Source organism: Thamnophis sirtalis, unplaced genomic scaffold (genome assembly GCF_051295495.1).
Source record: "Thamnophis sirtalis isolate CommonGarterSnake01/CBP01778 unplaced genomic scaffold, rThaSir2_p1.2 scaffold_6, whole genome shotgun sequence".
NCBI lineage: Eukaryota > Metazoa > Chordata > Lepidosauria > Squamata > Natricidae > Thamnophis > Thamnophis sirtalis.
The window spans coordinates 56,371,736-56,385,569 of record NW_028261386.1 but is presented as its reverse complement, the minus strand read 5'-3'; the positions used below and the strand labels follow the sequence as shown (position 1 = coordinate 56,385,569).

The window sequence follows — 13,834 nt, the reverse complement described above, 5'->3', positions numbered from 1 at the left end:
AGAATATTAGGGCAACTTTTAAAAAAAACAAATTTGCTAATTTTAGAAAATTTTAATTAAAAAATCAAATAAATGAAATATTCAGTTATCCTAACTGTTATTTTCTACAAATAACTTTACTGTGTTGTACTTTTAAACATAGGTTCCCTTATTGCGTTGTGAGTGTATTCATTATTTCAAAGAGGACTTCAAAAACTAGTCCAGTAGTTTGTTACAATTTGTCACAGCCAACATTAGCTGTGAAGCAATGCTAAAAAACTGAGAAATCTGGTATTCAGTTTCATGGATGTCCATAAGATCTATAGAGTAGACCTAAGAGAAAATAATAGGGAGGTGGTGCCTCAAGACGCTGAACTTGTCGATCCCAAAGGTCGGCAGTTCAAATCCCTAGTGCCACGTAAAGGAGTGAGCTCCCGTTACTTGTCCCAGCTTCTGCCAACCTTGCAGTTCGAAAGCACATCAAAAAACGCAAGTAGAAAAATAGGGACCACCTTTTGAGGGAAGGTTCCGTGCGCCGTTCCGTGCGCCTTCAGCATTTAGTCATGCTAGCCACAAGACCATGGAGATGTCTTTGGACAGTGCCGGTTCTTCGGCTTTGAAACAGAGATGAGCACCGCCCCCTAGAGTTGGGAACGACTAGCACATAAGTTCAAGGGGAACCTTTACCTTTAAGAGAAAATAGAATTTCTTTTTCACAATTCAACCTATAAATGTGTTCTAAAAATATACATTACTTGTTCTTCATAATCACAGTGTTCCCACTCATTAGCCATTGTATCTTTCTTTTTTTGGGGAAGAGGAGCCGGATTGCACATGGTAATCTGAATGTAGACATTGCATAAATCTATGATTTAGGTAAAGGTCCTGTTAACATTCATAAGTCTCTATGTGGCATATATTAAACCATAATTCATCTCCAATGCATATAAAACTATTTAATAAAGACTGGCTTGAAGGCTTATTGTCTTTGTGTCCAATTCCCAAGTCTACTCAGCTTGTTTTTTCTGGGCGGCTTGCCATATTCCTCTTTGCCCTCTGTTGTTGATATTGTTTGGAGTCAAAACATAGAACTATCCACAGTTCAAAAAGCAATGATATAAATTGTTGTGATCCTAATGGGAAGCAAATGCAAGCATGAGCTATCAAACTGCAAAGGAATAAACAGAAAAAAAATCAGGGTAATAATTTATGAGATTGTTAACAACTCTTCCTTCACAAAAGAGTTATGAATCCTACAAAGGCTTCTTGTATGTTCTGGCATGGAAACTTTCTTATAATAATTTTAGATGTAGTAAATGGTATTTAATGAACTGAAAAGTCTGTGGGGAGTACAATAAAGTCTAGAGCACACTATGAGATGAAAAGGCTGATAAATTCCCATCAGTATGTACATTTTCTAATAGTATCTACAAATGAAAATATTTGTCAATTCTAATTTTATTGCACTTTTCATTTTTCCAATGTAAATTTGTTGCCTTCTATTTCTATATACATTTGCAATTTTTAAAACTGCACGTCTCTTATGTCTATCTGCACTTTTTTGAGCTGTAAACTAATACTAACAACTGCAGGTATTAATATAAAATTGTCTGTTGATGTAGAATGTGTATAAATAGGAAACACTATATTTAACTGAATGACTAGAGTGACATAGTGTGCTAAATCATGATGTATTTAACTTTAAATACAGTAATTGTAATATGCACAGTCAAAACCAAGCCAAAAACTATGCGACTTAATACAATGTAAGAATCCAGACAATGGCAGCATTATACAATATATCTGGACCCTAAAATATGCCAAGATTTCAACTGTTCCACCCTTCCTCTACAAATGGACCCCAAAATAAGAACATAAAGAATCTCATTCCAAAAGGTCATAGATTTTTAATAGATTTTTTTAAAGTCCAAATTATATAATTGAATCGGTTGAAGCCATATTATAAGGTAACATCGGTTTGGTCAAGGCTATTCAGAGAGCTTTAACCTGCCATAAAATATTTCCATTAGTTTATTAATTACACCTCATATGAATTCTTGCTTGCAGGGAAGTGATTTTTCTTGCAAATCTTCCAAGGCACTATTGTTGCTACTTTGTCATGTTGTTTGTAGTCAGTCTGCATGATTTTCTTGCAGCAGCTAACTATATGGCCTGCTGTTTCTTCAACTTCTTTGCAGAGGCAGCATTTGCTTTACGACTCCAATGACTTACGACTGAAATTGTGGGGCCAATTATGGTCATAAGTCAAGGACTACCTGTAGTCCAGCCTTTGACTGGGTGACTTTGGACCAGCTGATCTCTCTCAGCTCAACTCATCTCACAGGATTGTTGTGGGGAAAATAGGAGGAGGAAAGTGCATTAGGTGTGTTCACTACCTTAAGTTGTTCATAAAAATAAATCTAAAAACATTAAGGCTAAAACCAGTGATGCTCCAACCTTTGGTGTGAATCCAATCATCAGGTTCCCTTGTGATTGTCTGTTTAGGCCTGGAAATAGCAGTCTTCAGACCATGAAGTCTTTCATGACGGTTCTCTATAGACCTTCCAAGTTCCAAGCCTAGCAAGAGCCCAACGCCAGAAATGGGAATAAGTTCAATTTTTTGATTGTTTTTTATCTAAGAACTGAGCAAAATGGTAAATTCCTTATAAATGTATAAAAAATTAAATGTATAGATTTATAGAGTCTTATGAATGGAACAAATAATCAGACCGGGAAGTAATAAAATAAGTTTGTCCAGACAGCCAGAGGGATTTGAATATTGAATTCTTAAACATCTGGGTGCTGAATTCTGATTCCCTGTCTTTGCTTTTCACAGCCCCATGGTAAAGTAAATATAACTTGATCCCCATAGTGTTGTAAATATTGAACTTGGCTGGTATAGATGGGCTTGGCTGACAGGTTTATTTTTTACTTACTAGAAAAAAAATATGAAGTTCTTTATAAATGTAATGGAAATTTATTTGTATTAAAAAAATAAGAAAGCAAAGTGACAGACTTGTACATCACTAATTTTGACCCCCTTTCTTGTTGGTTGACAACTACTTTACATGCTAGATACTTTCTGGGAATTAAACATAGTTTGATAACATTTTTCAAGATGAACTAGGATGATAATGCAAATTTTGTGGTTTCCATGTTCATTGTTGTGGGATACAAAATAAAAGCAAGTAATTGGTTCAAACCTCATTTGGGGCATTTATCCAAGATATGCAAAAGTTGTTCTAATGTTTAACAATTTCATATGAATCAGCCATCTGGGCAGAGCTTTATCCAAGTCACAGAAATAAATCTCTCTCTAGACGTTCAGCCAGCACTCAGTAGTAGTGGCAATATTAGTAGTAGTGGTAGCACATATAGTAGTGGAAAAAGCAAGAACAAATCTTAGACATATACGTAAGTTGCTTTTACTACAAACAAAGCCCTAATAACAAAGATTATTGGCTACAACATAATATATAGCCGTGATGGTGAACCTATGGCACATGTGCTACAGGTGGTGCACAGAGCCATATTTGCCAACACACAAGCTGTGTGCGCCAACCAGCTGAATTTTGGCTGTTTGAAGGGTCTGGGGATGCCGTTTTCACCCTCCCCAAGCTCCAGAAAAGCCTACGGAGCCTGGGGAGGGTGAAAAAGGACCAAACAGAATGGAAATGAACTTCCAGTTGGCCCAGTTGGCTTGTTTTTCGCCCTCCCCTGGCTCCAGAGGCTTTTCTGGAACCTGGAGAGGGCAAAAACTGCCTCCCCCGGCCTCCCGGAGGATATACCAAGGGCAGCTTCGAGGTTAGCAGTGTGGCACACATGGGGGAAGCGTGGGAGGGGGGTTTGGGTATGCATGCACATGTGGGGACGGGCTTTGCATTATGGGTGCCAGCACAGATCATGTGCACGCCCTCGCATTTTTGGCACCTAACAACAGAAATGTTTGCCATCACTGATATATAGTAACCGTAATCTACTATGGGTTTAAATCGTGTTTAAATTTTCCTAGATTTAAAACCTCCCTTTTTTTCTCATTTTTACCATAGTGAATTTCACTACTTATTTGTTGACTTTTGATGTGGACCTGTTTTAATAATAATTCTGTCCTCTTTGCTCCCAGTCTTGCCAAATTAGCAGAGCCAAAACAAAAGTTCTATAGAGAGAAATTAATCCTAATGAGAATAATTTATTGATTAGCCATTAGGCTAATCAGAATGAAAATAAAAAAGACTATGTGTTACAAAATAGAGTAAAAGGCAGAACTAAAACAAAGTGAAAATCAAATTCTCCCCCCTACAATTTACCCCAATTGATCTATATATGCAATTCTCGATTGTAATGTTTTGTTCAGATAAGGGCTGTGTTCTATGTACTATTTCGATGCTAATCACATGTGAAATATGTCATTCATCTATTCTAATGTATGATCCAAAATCTCTCTTTCTTAAATTGTTGACATTCAAATAATGTATTTGCTGTATCTTTTATCTGTCTCTAGAGCTTCACAATACTAATAGGTTTGTCATAAGGAATTTGGTTAAAACTTTCCATTTTTAACCATTGTGTCCAGCTGCTTAAAACTCACTCAAGTAAATATCCCCCTAAGAACCTTGGATATGTTTGTATTTTAAATATTTTACAATTTGGGTGATGACCAATGGCTCATCCATTTCATTGTGGCAACCTTATTGAAGGTAGCTATATCTCTGCCTTTCTATGTCCAAAATTATTTGTGCACTTTTTTAAAAAAAAATGTTTTCCAGAGACAGATGGGCAGGAAACAGGGAGACCACAACCTGTTGATATGGTTTGTGAATTGTACAACCCAAGAGGTCTGTAGTTGGGGTTTTAGTATATTTTATCAGACCCAATACGGAGCTGTCAGCTTTCATAGCATTGATTTTGCACCAATAACTTTATATTCTGATTTTAGTCTAAGTAATATAAATTCTCAATTTGTCTATAATTGCAGCAGCTGAGATTCTTTTAGCCACATCTCAAATACTTCTCAGATGCTTTTACTGCATTTGCTTATTAATGGTATGTGTTTTAAGTTCCAAACTTTAGCTGTTTCATATAAGAGCATAAGGATAAGTTTAATTTTGCATGCCTTAATAATTGTAGCTAAGAAACCTAGATAAAAGGTATTTATTAATTTCATCAATAAAATGCATATGTGAGTGAGTTCTTTTGATATTGAGAAAGCCAAAATCCAGTCTCAGAGACGTCTATTCCAAATAAAGAAAAGTATTGACTTGCTCTATTTTCAATATTTAATAGCCATTTATTACTGTGATTTTCTGTGAATTATTTGATAACTTTTAATGACTTATTTTATGAAAACCATGATCTTTTATTTTGACTTATTAATAATCAGAGACTTATTGTGTTAGAAGGAGTGAAGAGTTTTTAAAAGGCAAGCCAACCTTTGAATATAATAATATATATTATAGCAGGATTTTGCAAATTTATTTTATTAAATATTTGTATTCTAATTTTCTTCTCGTAGTAGAAATGCACAAGATGGCTAACAATTACTGTAAAAATTATAAATATTTCACACAACATTAATTACAAAAACCCAAAAATAATAGCATATAAGCTATATATATTATTTCAGTTTCTTTGTGAAAATATAAGTACAAGTTTTGCCTGTGGAATAAAAGAGGAGAAATAAATTAGGCATGTAAGGGGCATAGACAGCCACTATCTGAATGGTACCACCAAGAGGCACTATTTTGTATACCATTCATTTTGTAGGGTGGGAGAAAGATCCCTTTTGAAAAGCAAAATATGTAGAAAGATACTGTGAAGAGCAGTCCTGTAAATACTTGAGTTTTAAATAAATGGAACTGACAGACAGAAAATTGATTTATCACTTTCAGTAGCTGGATACCAACAGTAAACTGAGCCAAAGTTAAAATATGATTATTATAGGATTCCACAAGTGTTGTGTCACTATGTGATGGTAAGTGAAAATGACCTTGGAAGACAGGTAGAAGAGCTGCAGACTACACAAGTCAGACAACAGCTAGCTGAACCCACCAGAAGAAATGTGGGCATTGCAGATATCTCAGAAGAGACCTTCCCTAAACAAAGGGAGAGAAAGTGAAGGGATAGCTAGACTTTTAGACTTGTAGAATTGAGGTCAGCCTGGTGAGGTAATCCAGACAAGAAACACACATTTAGAAGTACTAGTTATATTTTATTATAAAGATACATTAATGTAATTTTTTAAGTCTGAAGATACATTATTTTCCTACCACCACCTGCTGTCTTTACAGTCCAAGAAAGTAGTGAACATCCCTTCTAAAATATTTGCCATAACACATTTCTTCTGTGGGCTCAGCTGCCTCTTGCCTGCCTGCATCTAAGTCTGCAGCCCAATATAATCTCATACTGTGACCCACTAAAATAATGTACCCCATAAATAAATCATTACTTGTTTAATTAGGGTTAGAGTGGGATGAGAAATCAATATACCTCTTTTAATAATTAAATATTCTTATGTCAAAGCAAGAATATTTGACATAATATTTGACATTGCAGATGGATAAAAAAAAGTCAAAAAGGCAGTAATGACTGTCATATTTTTGTAGATATGTTGATGTTACACACAAAGAGGTAGAGCTTTGATTCTCCAGTGGAACCATATTTTTTTTTACTTTTTGGATTTGCCCCTGCAGACCTCACTAAAAACACTAATGGAATCTTAACTTGGTAAATTTTGTAGAAATTTCAGAGAGCGAGTCCTTATCTTAATTAGCTTCTCTTAACATTCTAACATGTTGCAACTTGATGGGTTGTAAGTTTCCTTTAGTGCTTTATGTCCTAGCATAGCCAGATTGAGATAACATTTTTTCATTTTCTTTTTTTTTAATATTGATCATTGTAGATTACTCTTGCTACTGTTGTGATTTTTCCTTTCTGCATCCTTAGGCGGATAGGTGAAGGGTGGACATCTTTGAACTGTGGTGCTGGAGGTAACTATTACACATCCCATGGACTGCAAAAATAACAAGCAAAGAAGTCCTAGACTGAACTTCGTCAAAAATATCACTTGAAACCAAGATCACCAAACAGAGGCTGTCATACTTTGGTCATGTCATGAGAACTGACTCACTCAAAAAGTCAATCATGCTGGGAGTGATCAGTGGAAAAAGGAGAAGGGGCCACCCTAGTAACCGCTGGCTGGACACTACAAAAGATGATACTGGGATAACTATGGTGGATCAGAAGGGAGGCGGTGCGAGACAGAGGGGCATGGAGAGTGCTGATCCATAGAATGGCTGAGGGTCAAACACAAATGAATGGCTGACGATAATGATGCTTCCTTGGAGCATTTTCTCCCTTTTGTCAAAATTCCTTCTGCAGAGGAAATGGCAAAATTTTGCATATAAATCTTTTTGTTGAAAAATGATTATTTTCTCCTGTGAAAGGAGGCTTCGTACAGGGCTTTAGATCCCTCAGATTGCCTTGCATTTGATGTATGTTTGCATCAAACTAATAAGGTTGCAGGTAATAACTTCTGTAGAAAGCACTTCAGGAACCTTCCATCTATTGTCTTAACTCCCTTGGGAATTGCCCCCCTCTTCACTTGGAGAAATGCTGGCTTGGTGCAGTATTTCATAGGGTGGGTTCGGAGATATCTAGTGGAGTTGTACCATATTTTAGCTATCACTGGACATGATTGCTCTAACCTGCCCTGTTGTCACAGCAGCCCCTCTGTCTGAAACAATAGCAGCAGGCTGTGAATCTGGATTCACACAGCACACTAACCTGGTTGCTTAATGTTGCTGAACGTATAGAAGCCCAGCCATTATGGTATGTAAACTGGTTTATGTCTTGGTATGTTGAGCAATCAAAGGAAAGTTTAGTAAACTGGTTTGGCATAGCGAGAGAGAAGAAATCAAAGGCAGGAAAAAAACACAATTTTCCATTACAGAGGAGTAAAACTGCTGTGTTCTGTCTAGGCACTCAGTGGAGGTGAAATAACTTCTAATGCTAGTGAAGACAATTCAGAAATGGGATGGTTTGCCTCCTTTCAAAGTTTGATATCATTTTTATTATCAAAATATTAAACTTAAAATTTACATGATTCTGGTGCAATTTAATTTGGCCATAATTTTTAGTACTGACTGTTACCATGATGCTTATCTTTTATAAATAATAAAATCCTATCCTTATAGAGGAATGATGTGCTACTTTGCATTGTCAAATGGCTTTTATCAGAAACATTCTCAAGCAATGATATAGACCAGAATTTATCATGCCAGCTATCTATGAGATAATATATAGAGAGTATGTTTTCCTTGTTTTAGCAATAATTTGGCTGCTACAAGTAGAAATTCAATAAGACCCTTTTTTAATTTATAGGAAGAAACTCAAATAGGGTATAAGGAAAGCAGCCAAGACACACCCTAGAAGTCAAAGTTCATTGTAAGACTGGTGCGCTCATCCCATTCTGCAGTACTGCTGTGATAAGTGTATGTCTCTACCTGTTGGTTGATGACCTACTGAAGAAGGATTTAATTTCATTGCACACATGCTGTGCATTGACAATAAAGGCTTGATTTGATGAGAGTTCAGCTAGTGAAGACCACTCAGCCTATTTTTAACAAACCACTCCCACAAATCAGATCAACACAAATAGGCAAGGAGTTGCGATAGAAACGGGATGGGGATGGTGGAAGTCAGCAAAATTCGTTATGGTACTATTTGATGCTGAACGAGATTGGATAATGCTTGGAGAAATGATTATAGGAATCAGTTTTACAATAGTAATAAAACCGGATGAGAATCAGACTTTCCAAAAGGCAAACAGTGGATACCCAGAACGTAAATAATCAAGTGGATATTGAATTCCTGGATGGATGTGAATACCCAGTGGACCAATTTCCATTAAAAGCATCCGGTCATTTAATATTTACGTCTTCAGATGCCTGAGCTCCGCTGGGACATTCCAGCATCGCCTGGTGTTGCCTTGTGCTGCACATGCTCTCTTTCGCCAAAATCACTAAGAGTAGCTTGCTGCAGGTGACACCCACTGCAGGTGAAGGACGCTCTTAACGCTCCTGGGCACCACCTCGAACCCTCGAGAAGTCTTTGCGAGGGACGAAACACCAGCAACATTTTTTTTCCGTGAAGTCTGGGGGATCCCGTTTGCTCAGGTCTGCTCCGGTCCCACGCCCAGCTTCGGAGACTGGGAAGCGTTTCCACCTGCCTCTCCATGCGGAGCAAGCAAAGCTCTTGGGAGGAAAGTGATTCAGTCCATTTGATCCATAAATAAACACGCTTATAGAAGCCTCTTGACGTCACAAGCTCCGGCAGAGGGAGTTTGCTTGGAAAGGGAAAGCTTCGGCATTCCCCTCCAAAGGCGGCGGGGGAGGGAAGCAGAGCGAGCGGTCCGACTCTGCGTGGATTCCAGATTGCAGAGGAAGCGGTGGGGCGCCAAGGACCCAGGAGAGTGGCCTGCGCAGAAGCTGGCTTAGTCGGGTCCCGGCTGCAGAGGAAGAAAGGCAGGAGAGTAAGTGAGCTTTCCCTCTCTAATTCATGCAAGACCACGAACACAGGCTTAAAATTTGGAGAGCGGAGGTTGAATTTCTGTGAAGTGCTGCCCGCAGAAGCAAGGCGACTTTGGGGTTACTTTTAGGTAGGGGGGTGGGGGATATAAAGGAGAGGGGGGAAAGCCAACGGCCTGGTTCCACAACAAGCTTTGCGGGGACAGGTAAAGGTCTTGTATGTTCGAGCATCGCATGCCTTAGGCTCAGCTCAGCTTCATCTTTTGATGAAGATGATGGTTCAGTACCCAGGATGAGTTGCGGGAATGCAGTCATTGGGTAATGGTGAAGAACAGGCGCGACTGGACTCAGTTCCTCTTTGACTAGTCGAGGACCCGACGATATAGTGAAAAATTTAGAGCAAGCTTGTTTGCATTTGGTCAATTTCTAAGTCCCTAACCATGTAATTCGAGCTTGCAGTCATCTTCAGTTGTGTGGCAGTGGTAACATAGTTGGAGCCTAAGTATTTCCAAAGGCTAAGGTGTGTGTGAGAGAGAGAGGGGAGGGGGAGGGGCTTTCAAATACCTTATGAAGTCAAAGGCAGTTTCCTTGCTAGTTTAGCTGTATTTGAAAATGTCTTGTTGCGCTGCATCAGACTTCAGTGGGTGGATGGGTGAACAAGGGTGGGGAGAGTTACCTTACTGGTTCTCTGACAGGTAGATACTTAGACTTCCTAACCAAGAGAGTCAGGATTTGCAACTTCAAGCTAATGAAGTAACATTTTCTATTACTAGAGATGAAGGAAGGAAAAGAAAGTGTAGGCTATCACTAAGGCATTAACTTTCATCTTATTGAATTTTCATATTGGCTTTAAACCATGACTGTAATGGAAAATCACAGGAACTGAATCTATCGTTTATGGAGCGGGTTATAATAGGCAAGAGACCTTATCATTAGGTCAACCAAAATGAATTGTTGGTCAAAGATTAAGAATCCAGATGGCTTGAGAGAGATGCCTTGATTGCACAACAGAACAGTGCCATTAAGATGGGTTAAGAAGGAAAATAAAAACCTACTGTTTTCCACAGCTTCCACATACCACATGGCCACTTAATTCATTCATAGCCCTTTCCATTAAATTAGTGTCTTTCATGTGACCAATGAAATAAAAAAAGTGAAGTAACAGGGCAAGCAGTGTAGTCTGATTTCATTCCTAGAGGGGAAAAGAAAAAAATGTTTGATCATTACGTTCTGACTTGAGCTTCATTGTGTAGAAGCAAAACCACATATAGGGATAATATGATAATTGTGCTGAAGAGTAGGTCGCTAGATTAGGCAGCTCTAATGGATCCTTCCTTTGCTTTTTTTACATGGAAAGCTACTGATCTTCGACTCCTCCCTCTCATATCTGTATATCTTAGTTGCTTCACTGTCTGCTTTTGTTAAAAACTGTGTGTGTGTGTGTGTATTAAGTGTTACAACCCCTGGTATGCCCAAATATATAGTTCTAATCCCAGTAAGGGTATGGCTAGCTGATGAGAGCTAAATAGCTTGAAATAGATCTATACTAGTCTCCCTTTATTTATTTATCAGCACAAATACAACACACACACACACACACACACACACACACACGTGTGTGTGTGCATATATATATACGTGTGTGTGTCTGTGTGTGTGTCTGTGTGTTGTATTTGTGCTGATAAATAAATAAAGGGAGACATAGTATAGTATGTATGTATGTATGTATGTATGTATGTATGTATGTATGTATGTGTATATATATATATATATATATATATATATATATATATATATATATATATGTGTATATGTGTATATATGTATATATGTATATATGTATATATATGTATATGTATATGTATATGTGTATATATATATATATATATATATATATATATATATATATATATATATATATATATATATATATATATATATATATATATATATAAAGATTGCTCAATACTCAGCCCTCCAGGTATGCTAAAATTATAGTTTTTGAAATCCTTGGTCATAGGTTTTGTGCTGTCAGGGAGATTACAGGAGTGTAACCCTAAGGCTCCAGGAAGTAGGCTGGCCAAAAGTGACTGAACTGGGAAGGAGTAAAGAAATAGGAACAAAGGAATGGAATTGTTTATGTATTCGCATCCTGAAGCAAAAAAAATTGCTGTCTTCATATGCAGTGATAGCTCCCATATAGAGAATTTTAAGGAGGACCTTAAACCAACCTTGACTGGTTTTAGAAAAACTGAGCAGGATTATATCTAGTTAGTACTTGGATGAGAGACAATTTAAAAAACCCACGAAACAAAAACAAAAATTTCCAGAAAGTAGCAAAGGGCTGTTCACTCTGCTGTGAGAAGAAAATGCTATAGGTGTATTGCATCATCACCAGGAATCAAGCTAAAGATTATTAGAAATATTCACGGACAACCAGCATTTGTGGCTACTAGAGAGAGTAGTATATATGTATAATACATACATACATACATACATACATACATACATACATACATACATACATACATACATACATGGTTTGACAATTGCAAAGTGACATGCTTGCAAGTGTCCCAGTGCCCTACTGGATACTGCATGACATAAATGGTGGTTGAAGTGAGCCTTTAGAACATTCCCTCATCAGCGCTCTTTCTGTGCCCTCTTTCTTCACAGGCCAGCAAATTTCAAAGACGCACTTTCAAAATGGCTTCAGCTTTTATTTATTATTTGTTGTGGAGAATGTGCTGCTGAATAGGGGAGAGTGGGACAATGCTGTGTCAAGAGAACCACTTTGCCGCAAAAGAAATGGCTGCTGGAATTCTTTTCTATACTGATGTTAGATGATGCTTGGAATGGTGCTTTTGTTAACTAGCATGATGGACTAATGTTTTAGCAGATGTGTTCCAAGGCTAATATGCCCCCAGCTCTTCTTTAAAAGGAAATATGACTTTTTGTGTCCTTGTGAGTAACTTTTTATGCTGCAGTCTGAAAATTTTACCTAACACCCAATATCTGGATTTGCAGACGAATAGCACAACAACTGTTCAGTACTGATTTCTGAGTGGAGTTTATTAAGTATACGGCAATTTTCCCTAGAAGAACTGCTTATAATGGACAAATTGAGTCAGGCTGGCAGGACCTCAAAGAAAAATCGTTCCAAATTGGCCCATAGTATTGTTTGCTGTCAAGTGTATTTTACATAATAAAAAAACCTTGCAGAGCTAGTTGATATTTATTCTATTTTTGTCTCATCTCAGTACCACCAAGATAACTAGTATTATCATTACATCACTGGTGTGATTGTTGAGCAGAAAAAAGTTCAGTGAATGCTAGATTGTACCTGATATCATACTGGGTAGTAGATATAATAGATAAAAGTAGAGACATAGGGATATTTTTTCCCAAAGACGTTTATTTCCCTTAGCATTGTGTTATTTAACACCTGAGCTTACTCATCCAATACCGATTTATATGTATTCCGTTTTATAATAGCCAAGTTTTTTTTCCAGCAGAATATTTATTTATTCTCTAACAATTTTGTAAGTTTCTCATCTTGCAATATTGCTCTCAGACACAAATACTGATCAATTTTTAAGATGAATGCATTAAAAGGAATCAACACAACGTACTAAAAGATTTTTTTGGCTGCTGCTTTGTGAAGGTCATTTGACTCATTATAAAATGAAAAACAGGCCCCAACTGGCAAAATGGAGCTTTGAGGCAAAAAGATACTAGAGTTTTTCAGTATATGATGGCCTTTTGGTTTATACATGATGCGTAGCTATAGTTTTTTTTAAAAAAACTGCAGTGTGATCAATAAATCACAGAGGCTGAGTTCATATAGCATGTGCCGCCAGAAACAAGCCATATGATGACTGGCTATAAATGTGAATTCAGCCTTAGTGATTCAGGCATGCATCCCACTTGCCTGAAATATTTCAAAGGTCTCGATATCTTCAGTAACTGTGGAAGGAATTTACTAGAGATTTATAGTTCTGTAATATTTACATACATATTCAGATTAAGCATAAGATGATGCATTAATAAAATTCACAGATCTCTTGTTTCCATCAGATTTCTAAAAAAACTCAATACAGGTATTTTTCCAGAGAAAATAAGGTCAACAACCTCCTCTAACTCTTGTCCCTTGGCTTTTGGAAAAGAAAATCATTTCCCAGTTCCATTCAGGTAATTCTGAAAAAAAAAAAAACCCTCATAACCATTAGCCACCCATTTGTTAGACATAAAGGGCATTGGTTGCCTCAGGGGGCATCAACTCCAGTTTTAAAACATAAGGAATCCGACATTGTAGCTCATGATTTGTAGGA

The 13,834-nt window shown here is 37.3% G+C and overlaps 1 protein-coding gene across 1 annotated transcript in view; it reads left to right on the top strand.

The window, feature by feature from the left end:
- Window positions 1-9,207: 9,207 nt before the first annotated feature.
- Window positions 9,208-13,834, top strand: part of DAAM2 (dishevelled associated activator of morphogenesis 2) — a 207,987-nt gene continuing 203,360 nt past the window's right edge. Inside the window, exon 1 of the mRNA XM_087717909.1 lies at window positions 9,208-9,508. The gene's annotated coding sequence lies outside the window, so the exon portion shown is untranslated. The remainder of the gene's footprint in view (window positions 9,509-13,834) is intronic.